Source organism: Aegilops tauschii, chromosome 1 (assembly GCF_002575655.3).
Source record: "Aegilops tauschii subsp. strangulata cultivar AL8/78 chromosome 1, Aet v6.0, whole genome shotgun sequence".
NCBI lineage: Eukaryota > Viridiplantae > Streptophyta > Magnoliopsida > Poales > Poaceae > Aegilops > Aegilops tauschii.
Window position 1 is genome coordinate 318821754 of NC_053035.3, and position 20403 is coordinate 318842156.

The following is a 20403-nucleotide window of genomic DNA, read 5'->3' on the forward strand; positions in this document are numbered from 1 at the left end:
ACGGACAAGAATGTAGGGCCACTGATGGAAAACTAGCATCCTATACTAAGCATGTAGGATTGCAGGTAAAGGTAACAACAGTAGTAGCAAGGATAGGCTATGCATCAGGATAGGATATCGGAAAGCAGTAACATGCTACACTACTCTAATGCAAGCAGTATAGAGAAGAATAGGCGATATCTGGTGATCAAGGGGGGGGCTTGCCTGGTTGCTCTGGCAAGAAGGAGGGGTCGTCAACTCCGTAGTCGAACTGGGTAGCAGCAGCGTCGGTCTCGTAGTCTACCGGAGAAGGAGAGGGGGAAGAAACAGTAAATACAATGCAAACATAAGCATGACGATGCGTGACATGACAATGAGCGGTGCTAGGTGTGCCCTAACGCGGTAGTAAGCGATACCGGCGAAGGGGGGAAACATCCGGGAAAATATCCCCGGTGTTTCACGTTTTCGGACAGATGAACCGGAGGTGAAATGTTGCAGGTTCACTATGCTAGGGACGTGTGGCTGACAAACGGACTACGTATTCGAATTCGTCTCGTCGTTCTGAGCAATTTTCATATACAAAGTTTTTCCATTCGAGATACGGATTATTTTATATTAATTTTTAAAGATTTAAATCATTTTAGGATTTATGTAATTAATTTATTCAACATTATCCAGAACAGTAAAATATGACGTCAGCATGACATCATACTGACGTCAGCAGTCAACTGTGCATTTGACTGGGTCAACTACGGGTGGGTCCCGCATGTCATACACTTCTTAGCTTAATAGGGTTTAGCTAAATAATTACTGTTTAATTAACTATCTAATTAATTAGATTAATTTAATTAGGATTAATTAACTTAATTAATTAATTAACTAATTAATAATTTTATTAATTACATTTTTATTAATTAATTTATTATTATTATTATTTATTTTTATGAATTATTTTTATTATTTATTTATTTATTTTTATTTATTATTTATTTATTTATTTTTATTAATTATTTATTTATTTAATTCCTTTTCCTTTTTTTTAAACGTTTTAGGGGCGGGGCCCATGTGTCATAGGCCCAGGGGGCCATAGTGGTTTTGGGCGCGGGTGCGGGCACGCAGGCCCGTGGCCACCAGAGGGGCACCGGCGACAGGAGGGCACGGCGAGGCCGGCCGCCGGAGGCGACAGCGGTGAGGCCACGGCGGTGCGGCGCCAGGGCGCGGCGGAGAGGCCTCAGCGGGGTGAGGCGCTGGGCGCGGCCAGCGCGTGGGAGCGCGTACAAGCAGAGGGGGGTTCGGGAGCGTGGTACTCGTCGCCCATGGCGGCGGCCGAAGCTCGGTGCTCAACGGGATGAGGGCTAGGCAGCGGAATCGAGCACGGGGGGGAGAGGGATTTCGCGGCGGAGCTCACAGTGGAGCCGTAGGGCATGGCAGCAGGCTCGAGGGAGGCTCGGGGTGGCGATGGTCGACGACGGGACGACGACGGCGCGGTGACGAGCGACGGGCGCGGCGTCTGCAGGCGTCGGTCGACGAGGGAGAGGCGACGGGGCGCGAGGGAGGAGCTGCGAGGCGTCCGGTGGCGGCGGCGTCAGGGCGACCGGGGCGGCCAGATCCAGAACGGGGAGGGGGGAGGTCGTCGCCGGCGGGCGACTCATCCACGGCCGCCGGGTCGCCGGATGGTGCGGGGCTCGAGCGCGGGTGCTCCAGAGCCCAGGGTGGCGGCGATGTAGTGTGTGTGTCGCGTGCGTGCGGGAGGGGGGGCGGCGCCAGGAGGGAGACGAGGGAGTGGGGATCGGGGGCGAGTGGTGGGGGTTAGGGTTTCGGGGGGGTGAGGGGATAAGGGGACGGCTGGTGGGCCGGTTTGGGCCGGCCGGTTAGCTGGGCTGGGAGGCCCAGTGGGGGTAGGCCTCTTTTCTTTATTTTGTTTTGTTTTTCTTTTTTCCTTTTACATTTTCTGTTTATTTTCTAGCTTTATTTATTTTAACTTTTGTTTTATAAAATATAAATGCAACTCCTAGATTAATGTTATAACTTATTCTACTGCCCCAAAAAGTTTGACACCTAATTAAAATAGTTTGCATTATTATAATTTTTAAAAGGCATTTAATTAATTGACATAGCTGCTGTTTTAATTACTTTAGAGCCTTTAAACATTTTATAAAAGTGTGGTTTCCCCACTAGTATTATCCATGATTTATCTGACACATTTTGGACATTTTAGTTTTAATGTTTGTAAACTTTTACCGCTTGATTCGATTTTGAATTTGAATTTGAATCGTTTTCGAACTAACGCGAGATTTAGCAATAGTAACCTGTTGACGTGGCATCGTTAACGTGGGATTACTGTAGCTTAACTATCCGGGCGTCACAATGATTTACTCCTCCGATGTCTTAGTCATGCGGTGGTGCTATATCTGGACTTCAGTGACGTGTCTGGGGTGTTTCCCCGGTTCCATTCATTCAACGGTAATGACTTCGCCTTTGGTAAGGCACTTTGAAGGTCCGCAAAGCTACATATCGAATGAGGAGGTGATTCATCGAGTTTTTCTTCGGTGGTTGCATTGCCGGTGCTGGCATTTCGAGGGGCCAGTGCAAAACTGAAATCCAGGGCCCCTTGGTACAAATACTAAAATAACAACCAATTTTTGAAGAGTTCTTTTACTGTACCCTGAAATTGATAGAAGCCCTCCATTTCGCCTAATCCAATGGATGATCTTACCTGGTACTCCAACCTAACTACTACGGAGTACTACGAGAAAACACTTGGGAGTACCTTGAGCTTAGGGGTAAAAACGTATTCATTTAGGCAGTTATGCCTGACCTTTTATCCATATTAAATCTCGGTGCGTTACGGCTGATGCACATCATCTAGACTCAGTCAGTCACTGTTGGTTATTCTTGGACTCTTTACGAAGTGGGAGAGACGCCGGCGATCAGCCTGTTCTACGCGCACTGGACTCGGCGCCGACCGTGGTTGGCCGTCGCCCGTCGGCGTGCTTGCTTGAGCGACGGCTACCGGACTGGGCAGAAGATTGGCGTCAGCCTTACCGCCGTCACCAGAATAGGGATGTGCTAAACGGTGATGGACACAACGACATGGGGTCGCAGGGCTGGGCCTCTATCGCGTGGCATCTGCGGGAGTTGAATTGCTTCCACGTATAGACGCACTCACCTCACTCTAACTGAAGTTAATTTAAGTGGATCGCGAAGACAATTTCTGAACACATTGACTAGAGAACGGATGAGTAGCGCAAACGAGTTCACTGTTTTCCTCTGTTCTTCGCTGCCGGCATGCTCAGGAAGATTGGGAATTTCTGTTTTAATTCCCATGTACATGTTAATATCCTCTCATCAATTTTGTCTACGGACTGCAAACCATTATCTAGTAGTGGCAGGCTGCTGGTATATCGAATGATTGATATCCAGCAATGGCAGGAACGAAGGGTATATCGCTTGATTGTGATCCAACTATGGCGTGCACGAAGGGGATTAGGCGGCTGCGGGGTGGCCACGATAGGTTTGGGATTAGGGAGATGCAGACCAGATACAAGCACACGTGCAAGTGGCACCGACCCCTGTGGCCATGGCGGCGCCAAAGAACCAAGAGGTGATCACGAGTGATACCCTAGAAGTTTCGCTTCCGGGAGCCGAGATTTATGATCAGATTGGTTTTTTTTTAGATAGATCGGGGATTAGATTAGGTCAAATGAAAATGACTAAACTGCCCTTTTAAATAAAGGGCTAGATTCGAGTGGTACTCCTGCCCCGGCTTAGGGAGTACCAGGGTACCGTAAAAGTTCTGAAGAACACCAATAAGTTTGGTACCGCTCGTTGAAGCGAGCTCGTGATGACCATCTATTGAAGCACTTATGCACCAAATCTCAACTAGAATCATCCAAGCATGCATGAACAATAGCGCATTAAAATATCCGATGTGTATGCATTAGAAAATATGAATAAACAGTTAAAATGCATCAAACAACGTTCATATGAAATAAAAACATACCTTCTATAAACACATCATCACGATGGCTTGTGGACGTAGTTTGCAGGTGTGGTCTCCTCTTGGCGACTCATCATCTCGCCTCTCGATGCGGCCGCGTCGGCATCGACGATGTTAAATCTCGAAGTCACATAACATCACACACATCCTGAGGGTTGGCTATCTGTTTTGGGGAAAAATAACTGTCAAGATTTGATTGTTTACCTGTCTAATTTGTTCAGCGAGTGTAATTTAGAATTCAATCAAAAACGTGCATCTACTACCCAACTCCATTTGTGACCTTCTTGAATCAAATCTAGAACAAAAAACATATTGTTGTCTCCTGCGTCCTACTCCTACCCCATCTTTTGTTTTGTTTTGTTGCCGCTCCACATGTCCCTTCCCCGAAACTTCATTATCAACGTATGTTCACGACTCATGAGAGCAAAAAAAAGATGTTAAGATTTTCCATCGTTATCACATAACGGGTATACATGGGCAGCAGATAATAAATTAACTTGCATGTAGGAGGAAACATGCCATCCGGGTGGGTGGGCGTGGGGCAATCAGGAAGGAAGGAGCCGAGGAGGGTAGCTGCATAGCTCGATGAACTTTACCCATGGATTTCGAAGTGCAGCATTGGTGCGGCGGCGCAGGCTAGAAAATATGGCTTGAGTAATATGACCTGATATCGTCTAATCCAGAATTTGCGGGAGAATCCAATGTGTTCGCTGGAATAGAGCGATCTCAGCGCTTCGTCTGTTACCCTGACTTCGACGGCCTTTGGACGGTTTGACCAAGCAGCACAGGCCCAAGTTGGGCCCCCTTAATTTCAGGGGGCCCAGGGTGGCTGCCCCCCCCCCCTCAAGGGCGGCCTTGTATGGTTGTTGTGGTGGTGCCGGAGGCACATGGTGGGAGTTAGTGTCAAACTAAGGGGATTCTTTGCTCTTGATTGTAATTTTCCTTCTTGGCTGGTGTTCCTTTGTGCAAAGGCTAATATTTTGTTGTCTTTTCAATTTTGTCATGTCGGTGTCTACGTGGATTGTACTATGATCTTTACGATATAACTGAGACACGTATTACCTGCAAACAAATATAAAGTGGACCCAAACTCTATATTTGACCTGGAATTGGTTGGTTGTTCTAAGAAGAGAGATAGCTGGTTGGTATGTCGTGGCATGGGATGGGACAATTTCTAGATAATTCTATCGGGGACGGGGATGTTTGAAAATTATCTTGTTCCACCAAGGCGTTTTTTATCTGGTGCATGTTGCATGTAACTCTTCTCTGTCATTTTTGCTCGCCAATAGACAATCGAGAGTTTTGCTTCGGTTCACGCCTTGCACAAATGGTCCTGAGGACACAAAGCATTGTGTTTCAATCAGAAGGCCAAGGATGTATGGAGAGGTCTGGTTTTGGATGATGTGATTTAAAAAGCTTATGACGTGGATTTTATTGGTGAAGCGGTCCTTGAGTCTCTATTCCATTTTCTTGATCAATATCTAACTTTTTTACAAAGAGAGTTCCCTCTCCGATTTTCATTACTACAACCCACAATGTCTTCGTTACAACTACCACGACCATCTAGCATGAAATTAAAAAGGACCAAACTACGATGTATGATCTAGGAGCACAAACTTGGAGTACTTGCAACCAATACACAAAGATCACAGGGAGGAAACTGATAACCCACAAGTATAAGGGATCGCAATAGTTTTTGAGGATAGAGTATTCAACCCAAATTTATATATTCGACATAAGGGGAGCCAAAAAATATTTGTAAGTATTAGCAGTTGAGTTGTCAATTCAACCACACCTGAAAATTAAATATCTGCAGCAAAGTGATTGAACATTTGTTGCGGTTCCTGATATGTCTCCAACGTATATATAATTTTTGCTTATTCCATGTTGTTATATTATCATTTTTGGATGTTTTACAATCATTTTATAGCAACTTTATATCATTTTTTGGGACTAACCTATTTACATAGTGCCCAGTGCCAGTTGTTGTGTTTTGCTTTTTTTTACTTCGCAGAATATCAGTACCAAACGGAGTCCAAACGCAGCGAAACTTTTTGGAGAATTTTTATGGAACAGAAGGAACAAGTTGGGCCACAGAAGTACCAGAGGGGTGCCCTGAGGGGGCACAACCCACCTAGGCGCGCCTGGGGGCCCAGGCGCGCCCTGGTGGATTGTGCCCACCTCGCTGGCCTCCCGCACCGCCTCTTCGCCCTATAAATACCCAAATATTCAAAAAAACCTAGGGGAGTCGACGAAACACCATTCCAGCCGCCGCAAGTTCCAGAACCACCAGACCCAATCTAGTCACCATCACGGAGGGGTTCATCATCCTCACTGGTGCCTCTCCGATGATGCGTGAGTAGTTCATTGTAGACCTACGGGTTTGTAGGCAGTAGCTAGATGGCTTCTTCTCTCTTTTTGATTCTCAATACAATGGTCTATTTGATGTAACTCTTTTTGCGGTGTGTTTGTTCGAATCCGATGAACTTTGAGTTTATAATCAGATCTATATCCATGAAAGTTATTTGAGTTCATTGATCTCTTTTATGCATGATTAGTTATAGCCTCGTATTTCTTCTTCGAATCTTTGGTTTAGTTGGGCCAACTAGATCGTTTTTTCTTGCCATGGGAAGAGGTGCTTTGTGATGGGTTCGATCGTGCGGTGTTCTTTCCCAGTGACAGAAGGGGCAGCAAGACACGCATCTATCATTGCTATTAAGGATAACAGGATGGAGGCTATTTCTACATGAATAGATCTCGTCTACATCATGTCATCGTTCTTATTGCATTACTCCGTTTCTCCATGAACTTAATACACTAGATGCATGCTGGATAGCGGTCGATCTGTGGAGTAATAGTAGTAGATGCAGGCAGAGTCGGTCTACTAATTTTGGATGTGATGCCTATATAATGATCATTGCCGGGATATCGTCATAATTATTCGATCTTCTATCAATTGCCCAACAGTAATTTGTTTGCCCGCCGTATGCTATTTTCTCGACAGAAGCCACTAGTGAAATCTACGGCCCCCGGGTCTATTCTTTATCATATTTGCCTTGAGATCTATTTTTATTTGCTTTTGTTTTCGGATCTATATTTCCAAAAAGGGATAATTGAAATTGTGCCCTTAGTTGTGTCCCACTCGACTGTTTTTCCCCTAATTTTGAAAAACCCGTGGTCTTGCCCAAGTGCGTTTGGTCCCCTTGTGTTTTTGCCCTTCCGTCCCAATTCCATCCAGTCAAAGGCGTTTGACTGTTAGGGAGACATTTGTTTGGACCATTTTACCCCTCCTTACAAGTTCAGTTAAAAATCAAAGAAAAAACAAGTTACACTTACATGCGGGACCCAATTAAATACAAAAAAAAAAAAAGCCTTCCCTCCTATCTTCTTCCTCCCCGGGCTCATCCCCGACCTCCATCCCGGCCATGGTGCCCTACGCCCCACTGCCGGCCGCCAGTCCTTCCTCGACCTTCATCCGGTCGGATCCAGTCCAGCTGACGCCTCCCACGACCGGATCCGCCACCTCTGTCGTGCCCCCATGCCCACACCAATCCTGGCCTTCCCTGCATCGCGTCACCGCCCCATACCCCAGGATCTGTCCACCGTCCCTGGACCCGCCTTTTCTCGGTGGCTCCGGCGGATTTGGCTGTGGGAGGCGCGGGCACTCCGGCCACCTACCTCGGCCACCTAGCTGGACGACGACCTTGGTGGCAGCGCGTGACGCAGGGCTCCGGCGTGGCTGCGAGGCAGAGAGTCGAGGTGCGGGTGTCCGGCGACAAGAACGGCGAGGAATTACGGGGGTGTGGATGTGGCTGAGGCGGGGTAGAAGATCCGGCGATGGAGGCGAACTCCTAGGGCAACGGCGGCGGCACTCTGCACATCTGATAGGGAGAGGAGAGTTAGGGGAGAGAGAGAACCCATGGGAGAGAGGAAGGAACTAGGCTGGGAGGGCCAGATTTGGGCCACGACAGGCCGCAGTGGGCAAAATGGTCCCAAAAATGCCCGCCTAACAGTCAAACGCCTTTGACTGGACGGAAGGGCAAAAACACAAGGGGACCAAACGCACTTGGGCAGGGCCACATATTTTTCAAAATTAGGGGCAAACCAGTCGAGTGGGACACAACTAAGGGCACAATTTGAATTATCCCTTCCAAAAACCCAGAAATACCTTGCTGCAATTTTTTGCTATTTAGTTTATTTCGCATTTAATTGAGATCTATTTATCCAATCTACACAATTTTTATCCCGTCAACTTGACAATTTCTGGCACCGTTACCCGTAGAGGGATTGACAACCCCTCCTAATCGTCGGGTTGCAAGTATTTGTTCTTTGTGTGCAGGTACCGTTTACATAGTATGTTGGGGAACGTAGTAATAATTCAAAAGATTTCCTATGTATCACCAAGATCAATTTAGGAGAAGCTAGCAACGAGAGAGAGGGAGTGCATCTTGATACCCTTGAAGATCGCTAAGCGGAAGCGTTAGAAGAACGCGGTTGATGGAGTCGTACTCGCGGCGATTCAAATCGCAGAAGATCCGATCCAACCGCCGAACGGACGACGCCTCCGCGTTCAACACACGTACAGCCCGGGGACGTCTCCTCCTTCTTGATCCAGCAAGGGGAGAGGAGAAGTTGAGGGAGAACTTCGGCAGCACGACGACGTGGTGGTGGTGGAGCTCGTGGTTCTCCGGCAGAGCTTCACTATGCTCAACGGAGGAGGAGGGGGAGGGTTGCGCCAGGGGCAAGGGGTGCAGCTCCCATGCACCTCCCTGTTATATATAGGGGTGGAGGGGGCTGGTTTCTTGCCCTCCAAGTCCATTGGGGCGTTGGCAAAGGTGGGAGGAAAGAAATCCCATCCTTTCCCTTCCCCGCCGATTGTTATCCCCCTTTTTAGGGATCTTGATCTTATCCCTTCGGCATATGATCTTATTCCTTCTAAGGGGGGATCTTGGTGCGCCTTGACCAGGGGTGTGGGGCCTTTCCCCCACTACCCACGTTCATGTGGGCCCCACTCCGGAACCTTCTAGAACCTTCCTGGTACAATACCGAAAAATCCCGAACATTTTTCGGTGGCCAAAATAGGACTTCCCATATATAAATCTTTACCTCCGAACCATTCTGGAACTCCTCGTAACGTCCGGGATCTCATCCGAGACTCCGAACAACTTTTGGTAACCACATACAATTCCCATTACAACTCTAGCGTCACCGAACCTTAAGTGTGTAGACCCTACGGGTTCGGGAACCATGCAGACATGACTGAGATGCCTCTCTGGCCAATAACCAATAGCGGGATCTGGATACCCATATTGGCTCCCACATGTTCCACGATGATCTCATCGGATGAACCACGATGTCGGGGATTCAATCAATCCCGTATATAATTCTCTTTGTCCATCGGTATGTTACTTGTCCGAGATTCGATCGTCGGTATCCCCATACCTCGTTCAATCTCGTTACCGGCAAGTCTCTTTACTCGTTTCGTAACACATGATCTCGTGACTAACTCCTTAGTCACGTTGAGCTCGTTATGATGATGCATTACCGAGTGGGCCCAGAGATACCTCTCCGTCATACGGAGTGACAAATCCGAGTCTCGATTCGTGCCAACCCAACAGATACTTTTGGAGATACAAAGTAGTTGTGAGCAACAGCACCGGTATCAAATACCCAGGAGCTACTACGAGCGCTGGTAAGGTACACATCAATAACATGTATATCATATATACCTTTGGCGTTGCCGGCCTTCTTATTCGTTAAATACTTGGGGCAGTTCCGCTTCCAGTGACCATTTCCCTTGCAATAAAAGCACTCAGTCTCATGCTTGGGTCCATTCTTTGGCTTCTTCTTCCCGGCAACTGACTTACCGGGCGTGGAAACTCCCTTGCCGTCCTTCTTGAAGTTCTTCTTACCCTTGCCTTTCTTGAAACTAGTGGTCTTATTCACCATCAACACTTGATGTTCCTTTTTGATGTCCACCTCCGCTGATTTCAGCGTTGAATATAACTCAGGAATGGACTTCTCCATCCCTTGCATATTGTAGTTCATCACAAAGCTCTTGTAGCTAGGTGGAGGCGACTGGAGGATTCTGTCAATGACCGAGTCATCTGGAAGATTAACTCCCAGCTGAGACAAGCGGTTGTGCAACCCAGACATTTTGAGTATATGCTTGCTGACAGAACTATTTTCCTCCATCTTACAATTGTAGAACTTGTCCGAGACTTCATATCTCTCGACCCGGGCATGAGCTTGGAAAACCATTTTCAGCTCTTGGAACATCTCATATGCTCCGTGTTGCTCAAAACGCTTTTGGAGCCCCGGTTCTAAGCTGTAAAGCATGCCGCACTGAACCAGGGAGCAATCATCACTACGCGACTGCCAGGCGTTCATAACATCTTGAGTTGCTGGGAAAATGGGTGCGTCATCTAGCGGTGCTTCAAGGACATATGCTTTCTTGGCAGCTATGAGGATGATCCTCAAGTTACGGACCCAATCCGTATAGTTGCTACCATCGTCTTTCAGCTTGGTTTTCTCTAGGAACGCGTTGAAGTTGAGGGCAACATTAGCATGGGCCATTGGATCTACAGGATAGATTGTAAAGACAATTTTAGACTAAGTTCATGATAATTAAGTTCATCTAATCAAATTATTTAATGAACTCCCACTCAGATAGACATCCCTCTAGTCATCTAAGTGATACATGATCCGAATCGACTAGGCCGTGTCCGATCATCACGTGAGACAGACTAGTCATCAACGGTGAACATCTCCATGTTGATCGCATCTACTATACGACTCGTGTTTGACCTTTCGGTCTCTCGTGTTCCGAGGCCATGTCTGTACATGCTAGGCTCGTCAAGTCAACCGAAGTGTTTCACATGTGTAAATCTGGCTTACACCCGCTGTATTCGAACATTAGAATCTATCACACCCGATCGTCACGTGGTGCTTCGAAACAACGAACCTTCGCAACGGTGCACACTTAGGGGAACACATTTCTTGAAATTTTAGTGAGGGATCATTTTATTTATGCTACTGTCGTTCTAAGAAAATAAGATGTAAACAGGATAAACATCACATGCAAATCATAAAAGTGACATGATATGGCCAATATCATCTTGCGCTTTTGATCTCCATATTCGAGGCGCGACATGATCACCATCGTCACCGGCATGACACCATGATCTCCATCATCATGATCTCCATCATCGTGTCTTCATGAAGTTGTCTCGCCAACTATTACTTGTACTACTATAGCTAACGGTTAGCAAAAAGTAAAGTAATTACATGGCGTTTATATTGACTCGCAGGTCATACAATAAATTAAGACAACTCCTATGGCTCCTGCCGGTTGTCATAATCATTGACATGCAAGTCGTGATTCCTATTACAAGAACATGATCAATCTCATGCATCACATATATAATTCATCATATCCTTTTGGCCATATCACATCACATAGCATACCCTGCAAAAACAAGTTAGACGTCCTGTAATTATTGTTGCATGTTTTACGTGGCTGCTATGGGTTTCTAGCAAGAACGTTTCTTACCTACGCAAAAGACACAACAGTGATATGCCAATTGTTATTTACCCTTCATAAGGACCCTCTTCATCGAATCCGATCCGACTAAAGTGGGAGAGATAGACACCCGCTAGCCACCTTACGCATCAAGTGCATGTCAGTCGGTGAAACCTGTCTCACGTAAGCGTACGTGTAAGGTCGGTCCGGGATGCTTCATCCCACAATGCCGCCAAATCAAGATAAGACTAGTAACGGTAAGCAAATTGACCAAATCATCGCCCACAACTACTTTGTGTTCTACTCATGCATAGAATCTACGCATAGACCTAGCTCATGATGCCACTGTTGGGTAACGTAGTAATAATTCAAAATTTTCCTACGTGTCACCAAGATCAATCTAGGAGAAGCTAGCAACAAGAGAGAGGGAGTGCATCTTCATACCCTTGAAGATTGCTAAGCGAAAGCGTTATAAGAACGCGGTTGATGGAGTCATACTCGCGGTGATTCAAATCGCGGAAGATCCGATCCAAGCGCCGAACGGACGGCGCCTCTGCGTTCAACACACGTACAGCCTGGGGACGTCTCCTCCTTCTTGATCCAGCAAGGGGAGAGGAGAAGTTGAGGGAGAACTCCGGCAGCATGACGGCGTGGTGGTGGTGGAGCTCGTGGTTCTCCGGCAGAGCTTCGCTACGCTCAACGGAGGAGGAGGAGGAGGAGGAGGGGGAGGGCTGCACCAGGGGCAAGGGGTCCAGCTCCCATGCACCTCCCCACTATATATAGGGGTGGAGGGGGCTGGTTTCTTGCCCTCCAAGTCCATTGGGGCGCTGGCAAATGTGGGAGGAAAGAAATCCCATCCTTTCCCTTCCCCACCGATTGTTATCCCCCCTTTTTAGGGATCTTGATCTTATCCCTTCGGGATATGATCTTATTCCTTCTAAGGGGGATCTTGGTGCACCTTGACCAGGGGTGTGGGGCCGTTCCCCCACTACCCACGTTCATGTGGCCCCCCATGTAGGTGGGCCCCACTCCGGAACCTTCTAGAACCTTCCCGGTACAATACTGAAAAATCCCGAACATTTTCCGGTGGCCAAAATAGGACTTCCCATATATAAATCTTTACCTCCGGACCATTCCGAAACTCCTCGTGACGTCCATGATCTCATCCGAGACTCCGAACAACTCTCGGTAACCACATACAATTCCCATTACAACTCTAGCGTCACCGAACCTTAAGTGTGTAGACCCTACGGGTTCGGGAACCATGCAGACATGACCGAGATGCCTCTCCGGCCAATAACCAATAGCGGGATCTGGATACACATATTGTCTCCCACATGTTATGATGATCTCATCGGATGAACCACGATGTTGGGGATTCAATCAATCCCATATACAATTCCCTTTGTCCATCGGTATGTTACTTGCCCGAGATTCGATCGTCGGTATCCCCATACCTCGTTCAATCTCATTACTGACAAGTCTCTTTACTCGTTCCGTAACACATAATCTCGTGACTAACTCCTTAGTCACATTGAGCTCATTATGATGATGCATTACGAGTGGGCCCAGAGATACCTCTCCGTCATACGGAGTGACAAATCCCAGTCTCGATTCATGCCAACCCAACAGATACTTTCGGAGAAACCTGTAGTGCACCTTTTTAGTCACCCAGTTACGTTGTGACGTCTGATACACCCAAAGCATTCCTACTGTATCCGGGAGTTGCACAATCTCACGGTCTAAGGAAATGATACTTGATATTAGAAAAGCTCTAGCAAACGAACTACACGGTCTTGTGCTATGCTTAGGATTGGGTCTTGTCCATCACATCATTCTCCTAATGATGTGATCCCGTTATCAATGACATCCAATGTCCATGGTCAGGAGACCATAACCATCTATTGATCAACTAGCTAGTCAAATAGAGGCTCACTAGGGACATGTTGTGGTCTATGTATTCACACATGTATTACGGTTTCCGGTTAATACAACTATAGCATGAACAATAGACAATTATCATGAACAAGGAAATATAATAATAACCATTTTAATATTGCCTCTAGGCCATATTTCCAACATAGTGTTGCTTGGTTCTCCTACTAGATTGATACCTTGGTTTCATAACTGAGGGAAATGCCTACCGTAGTTGTGCTACATCATCCCTTCCTCTTTGGGAAAATACCGACGTAGTTCAAGCGACATCAGTTCCCAAGCGATAAAAGTAAAGGTTTACTCCCCCTCCACCAACAAACACACTCCACGACTAGCCGAATCCCCAGGTACTATCCATAGCAACATCAATCTAGGGGGAGTTTTGTTTAATTATTTGCAATTTTTTATTTCGGGACTGGGAATCCCTTTTACCGCCCCTCTCGTGCAAGGACGAGTGAATAAACACTCATCATGAGAATAACCCGCTTAACATGGAACATACTGACCACCCCCTGTCGCTCTATGAACAACCCAGACACACAAAAACATATGTTTATTTGAAGTTTTAGAGGTGGCACATGCAAATATACTTGGAACGGCAGGGTAATACCGCATATAGGTAGATATGGTGGACTCATCTGGAATAACTTGGGTTTTAGGATTTTGATGCACAAGCAGTATTCCCGCTTAGTACAGGCGAAGGCTAGCAAATAGGTTGAGAAGTAGCAGCTAGAGCGCGAAAATGGTCATGAACATGCGTTATGCATAATTAACATTGAATACTAGCATGAGTAGGATATGGACACCATGAACATAAATATCGTAGAGGCTATGTTGGTTTTGATTCAACTACATGCATGAACATGTGCCAAGTCAAGCCACTTGAAACATTCAGAGGAGGATACCATACCATCATACTACATCACACTCATTTTAATGCATGTTGACATCCAAGATAAATCATTATCCACTCCTAGCTACTTAAGCATGGCATGAGAAACTATAATCTCTAATTGTCATTGCAAACATGTTTGATCATAATATGCTGAATCATGGATACTAGGTTAAACATATTTACAAAAACAGAACAAGTTGAGTTCATACTCGTTTCTCTCTGCCACAACCAGTTCATCAAATATAGTCATTATTGCCTTTCACTTGCACGACCGAATGATATGAAAATAATAATAGTGCAAGAGTGCCATGGACTAAGCTGGAATCTGCAAACATTTTATTCAAAAGACAAAGTAATATGCGCTCTTTGTTAGATCGATATCAATGCATATGAGAGCCACTCAACATTTTCATCGTGGTCTTCTCCTTAGTATGACTCGATAAAAATAAGAGAATTTCATAGAAACACACTAAAACATTTTTGGAGTTTTTAGTTTTTCTTGAAGAAAGCAAATTAAAGAAAAACAAAAACAAAAACGAGAGAAACTATTTACACGGGAAAGCTCCCAACAAGCAAAAGGAGAACAAGGAAATCTTTTTGGGTTTTCTTTTTAAACTACAACTAACTAAACTAGAAAGAAAAATCGAAAAGAAGCAGGACTTTTTTTGGGGATTTTCTTAAAGTTTTTCAAACACATAAGAAGAAAGCAAGAAAATAAATCTAACATGGATAATACAATGAAAAAGGGAGAACACCGACAACTGGAATGAAATGTGTGAAGATGAATGTAATGCCGGTGGAAATATGTACTCCCCCAAGCTTAGGCTTTTGGCCTAGCTTGGTAATCACCATCCACGGCCTGCATAATAGTCGGAGTGATAGCTCATGGAGGCTCTTGGTGTAGTCTTCTCAGCCCGCCGAGCTGCCTTGATCTCCGCCTTGCACACGCGGGCCTCGCTCTCAAGAAGATAATGTATTCTTTTGCTGTCAAAATCAAAGAGAGCAGGTGCAGGCAAAGCAATATGCACAATGGTTTCTTGATTGAACCTCAAGTTATAAGTGTAATCAGTGATTTTGCCCTTAAGGAACTTATGGTGTTTCATGGCATCAAAGTCTAAGTACTGAGTAGGCAAGATGGGGTCATAAGGCAGAGGTGTAACACCTACCTCCTTAGCTAAACGAGGAGCATAAATCCCACCATAAAAATAACCACTACCAGCGTTGTGTTGCAATCTGCGTGCAACAATCGCTCCAAGGTTATAGCGTTTAATACCGGTAAGAGCAGTGTGTATGAGGCTCAGGTCAGGAGCACATAGTGTACGACAATATTGCTTGCCTACAATGCATTTGCCATTAAAGAGTGCAAAGTGTTGAATTGATGGGAAATGAATACTTTTTATTCTACCTTGTGTCACTCCTCCATCCTCACCGTAGCAAAGATTAATAAAAATGACTCATACTCATATCTTGGTGGCTCGTCCAGCGAACCCCCAAATGGAATTTTACAAATGCCATAAAACACTTCTAGAGGCATGGTAAATGGACGGTCATAACGTTTAAACGAAACTCTAGACTCACTAGGATGAAATTTAAATTCTTTAGTAAACGATTCTGTGAGGCTGAGATGCTGGTTGCACTTATCTTCAATGTAGGAACTGAGCTCTGCGTTGTGAACATATTGCTCAAATTCTTCTTTAATACCTGCACTCACCATGAAATGGCCGCACGACCATAGGCATGATTTGATAGCGACATCTCGTATTGAAATTGCACTTGGTTCAACATAAGATCAACGTATCGAGCCACTACTAGATGATGCCTTCGAAGACTTCTCCTCGAAGAACTCCTAAAGAATTGCATTTTTATTTGCGAACAGTTTCTGAAAAAAATTGGGACACAAAATTTTTGTCAACAAAACTTCATAAGATTGATAGCAACTACTCATAAGGGTCCATAGAGGCTATATTAAGCATTCAAACTACTTAGAACTCTAAGAATTCAACATGCAAGATCATCTACAACAGCAAAAAGAGTAGCTAATTATTCATAATATAATCCACTAAAGCAAAAACTAGTTGGAGTAATGGAGGAGTCACATACCAAGTAGCAATCCCCCAAAACAGTTTCGGAAATGGAGCTTCGAGCAAAGAGATTGAAATTCGCGGGTTTGAGAGCAAGAACACAAGCGAGAGAGAGAGCTATGCTGATTTTTTTCTGGAGGTAGGAGATAACATGGGCTAAAGAAGTAAGTGCGGGGGCCCACGTGGGGGCCACAACCCACCAGGGCGCGCCCAGGTGGGTTGTGCCCGCCTGGTGCACCCCCTGTGATGTTATTTGTACCAAAAAATCAAAAATAATCAAAAAATCATATTAAATTTACAGGGCATTCTGAGAACTTCTATTTTTTGGTCATTTTTTATTTCACGGGAAATTCAGAAAACAGACAAAACATGGCATTTTATTTTATTTAACTAAGAAAAACTGAAAATAAAAGTTGGGAGCAGAAGGTTGTGCTTACTAGGTTCATGATGTCGCTTGAACTACGTCGCTATTTCCCCAAAGAGGAAGGGATGATGCAGTACAACTTCAGCAGGTATTTCCCTTTAGTTATGAAACCATTGTTATCGAACCAGTAGGAGAACCAAGCAACACTATGTAAACGGTACCTGCATACAAAGAACAAATACTTGCAACCCGACTAGTAAGAGGGGTTGTCAATCCCTCCCGGGTAAAAGATAGATTGGTTTGTATAATTTTGGATAAATAGATCTCGCAATAAAAAATAAAAAAATAAAGAAAAAGTGCAAAAATGTATGTTTGGGTTTTTAGAATAATAGATCTGAAAACAAAAGCAAATAAAAATAGATCTCAAAGAAAATATGATAAAGAATAGACCCGGGGGCCGTAGATTTCACTAGTGGCTTCTCTCGAGAAAAATAGCATACGGCGGGTAAACAAATTACTGTTGGGCAATTGATAGAACTTCAAATAATTATGACGATATCCATGCAATGATCATTATATAGGCATCACATCCAAGATTAGTAGACCGACTCCTGCCTGCATCTACTACTATTACTCCACACATCGACCGCTATCCACCATGAATCTAGTGTATTAAGTTCATGGAGAAATGGAGTAATGCAATAATAATAATGACATGATGTAGACAAGATTTATTCATGAAGGAATATACCTCATCTTGTTATCCTTAATGGCAACGATCAATGCATGTCTTGCTGCCCCTTCTGTCAACGGGAAAGAACGCCGCACGACCGAACCCATCACAAAGCACCTCTTCCCATGGCAAGAAAAATCGATCTAGTCGGCCTAACTAAACCAAAGATTCGAAGAAGAAACACGAGGCTATAAGTAACTCATTGCTTGCACTATCATGTTTATGCATTCACATGCTCTTACATTTCTATTTACATGAGTGCATACATGTAGGGGGAGCCTATGCATGTTACATGTCTTTCCAAAGCTTTACTTGCTATTCTCTATACCTTTATCTAAAGCTTTGATGTATGTTGTCATCAATTACCAAAAAGGGGGAGACTGAAAGCACAAGTGCTCCCTGGGTGGTTTTGGTAATTAATGTCAACATATCTCTTGTTGGACTAATGTTTTTATCTAGTATATTTCAGACAAGTTCAACAGATGGAGTGGCGTGGACAAGAGGATGTGGAACCCCTTCAACGTGCTAAATACAAAGGATTGGCTCAAGCTCAAAAGCTCAAGACTCTACATTTTACTTTTAGTGATCCAAGATCACATTGAGTCTATAGGAAAGCCAATACTATTAAAAGGGGATGAGGTGTTGCTTAATGGGTTGCTTGCTCAAAGTGCTTAGTGATATGCTCCAATACCCTCAACCACTTTCTCATATCCACATATGTCCCAAACCAAAAGTCAAACTCGGCCACACCGAAACATTCTATCCAGCGCCACCGAGTTCACTTGACATAGTCACTGCCACAAACCCTAGTCACTTCGGTCTCACCGATAGGGATCTCGGTCTCACCGAGATGGGATTGCAACTCTCTGTTTCCCTTCATAACATTTTGGTCCAACCGAGATGAGCGATCGGTCCCACCGAGCTCGCAATGCAAACTCTCTGTTTACCTTTCGTAACGTTTCGGTTTCACCGAAATGAGCAAATCGGTCCCACCGAGTTTGCCTGACCAACTCTCTATGAGCTTATTACCAAAATCGGTCCCACCGAGTTTGTGTAATCGGTCTCACCGAGATTACCCGTTATGCCCTAACCCTAACGAAATCGGTCCCACCGAGTTGACATGTCGGTCCCACCGAAAATCCTAACGTTCACATTTTAAACTGAATCGGTCCGACCGAGTTTCATTATTCGGTCCCACCGAGTTTGTTGATTTGTGTGTGATGGTTAGATTTTGTGTGGAGGCTATATATACCTCTCCACCCACTCTTCATTCGTGGGGAGAGCCATTAGAACATGCCTACACTTCCAACATACATTTTCTGAGAGAGAACCACCTACTCATGTGCTGAGGTCAAGATATTCCATTCCAACCATATGAATCTTGATTTCTAGCCTTCTCCAAGTTGCTTTCCACTCAAATCATCTTTCCACCAAACCCAAATCTGTGAGAGAGAGTTGAGTGTTGGGGAGACTATCATTTCAAGCACAAGAGCAAGGAGTTCATCATCAACACACCATCTATTACCTTTTGGGGAGTGGTGTCTCCTAGATTGGTTAGGTGTCACTTGGGAGCCTCCGTCAAGATTGTGGAGTTGAACCAAGGAGTTTGTACGGGCAAGGAGATCGCCTACTTCGTGAAGATCTACCCTAGTGAGGCAAGTCCTTCGTGGGCGATGGCCATGGTGGGATAGACAAGGTTGCTTCTTCGTGGATCCTTCGTGGGTGGAGCCCTCCGTGGACTCGTGCAACCATTACCCTTCGTGGGTTGAAGTCTCCATCAACGTGGATGTACGATAGCACCACCTATCGGAACCACGGAAAAAATCTTCGTGTCTCCAATTGCGTTTGCACACTCCAATCCCATCCCTTTACATTATTGCAACTTGCATGCTTTACTTTCCGCTGCTCATATACTCTTGCCATGCTTGCTTGAATGTATTGTGAATGTTTAAACTTGTGCTAAAACTCTACCTTAACTTGAAGAAAATAAAAACTGCAACTTTTTCTTGTTAAGAGTCTATTCACCCCCCTCTAGACACCTCTTCTCGATACTTTCAATTGGTATCAGAGCTTTGGTCTCGATTGCTTTGGTTTAAACACCTTTGGAGGAAGATGGATGAGTCTATGTTGGGGAGCCTTAGACGTAGAGTGCCTATTCTTGATGGAGAATACTTTCATGAGTGAAAAATTGAGATGCTTGAGATTTTCAATGAATATCACTTGAACAAGTACATTACTAGTCCTTGCATTCCCCCTAGTGATCCTTTGCATCCCACTCCCGGTGAGGATCTTGACATGATTCGCAATCTTAGAACTATCAATCTTATCATTAGAGGATTGCCTAAAAATTTGATTGCTAGCTTACCTGCTCTTGATTGTGCTTACACCATATGGAGATTTATTGAGGAACGATTCCCAAATTATTCCTTAAAAAATCTAGATGAGATTCTCCATAACTCTATTACCTTGAATTGGATGAGTACTAGTGATCCTAAGTTTGATGATTGCCTGTTTGAGCTTCGTGATCTCATGCGTGCCAAAGGAGATGTTGGAATCATTAGCAACATCATTTCCGAAGTCATTAGAATCCATAGAGATGAACATTGTTACGGTCATACTTCTAATGAATCACTCTCTCTAGGAATTGATCCATCACAAGACGATGTTGAACATGGATACTATGATGAGGATGATGATAGTGACTTTGATCTCGATGAGTCTATGAGACACTTTGGTCTTATGGCTAATCTTCGCAGCTACATGGCCGGAGGAAAGGAATGGGTCCTTGATAGTGGATGTACTAATCATATGACCGGGGATAAGGATATGTTTCGTGAGCTTGCTGAAAACGACGACCCTCGGAAGTATGTCACTTTTGGTGATAACTCAAAGGG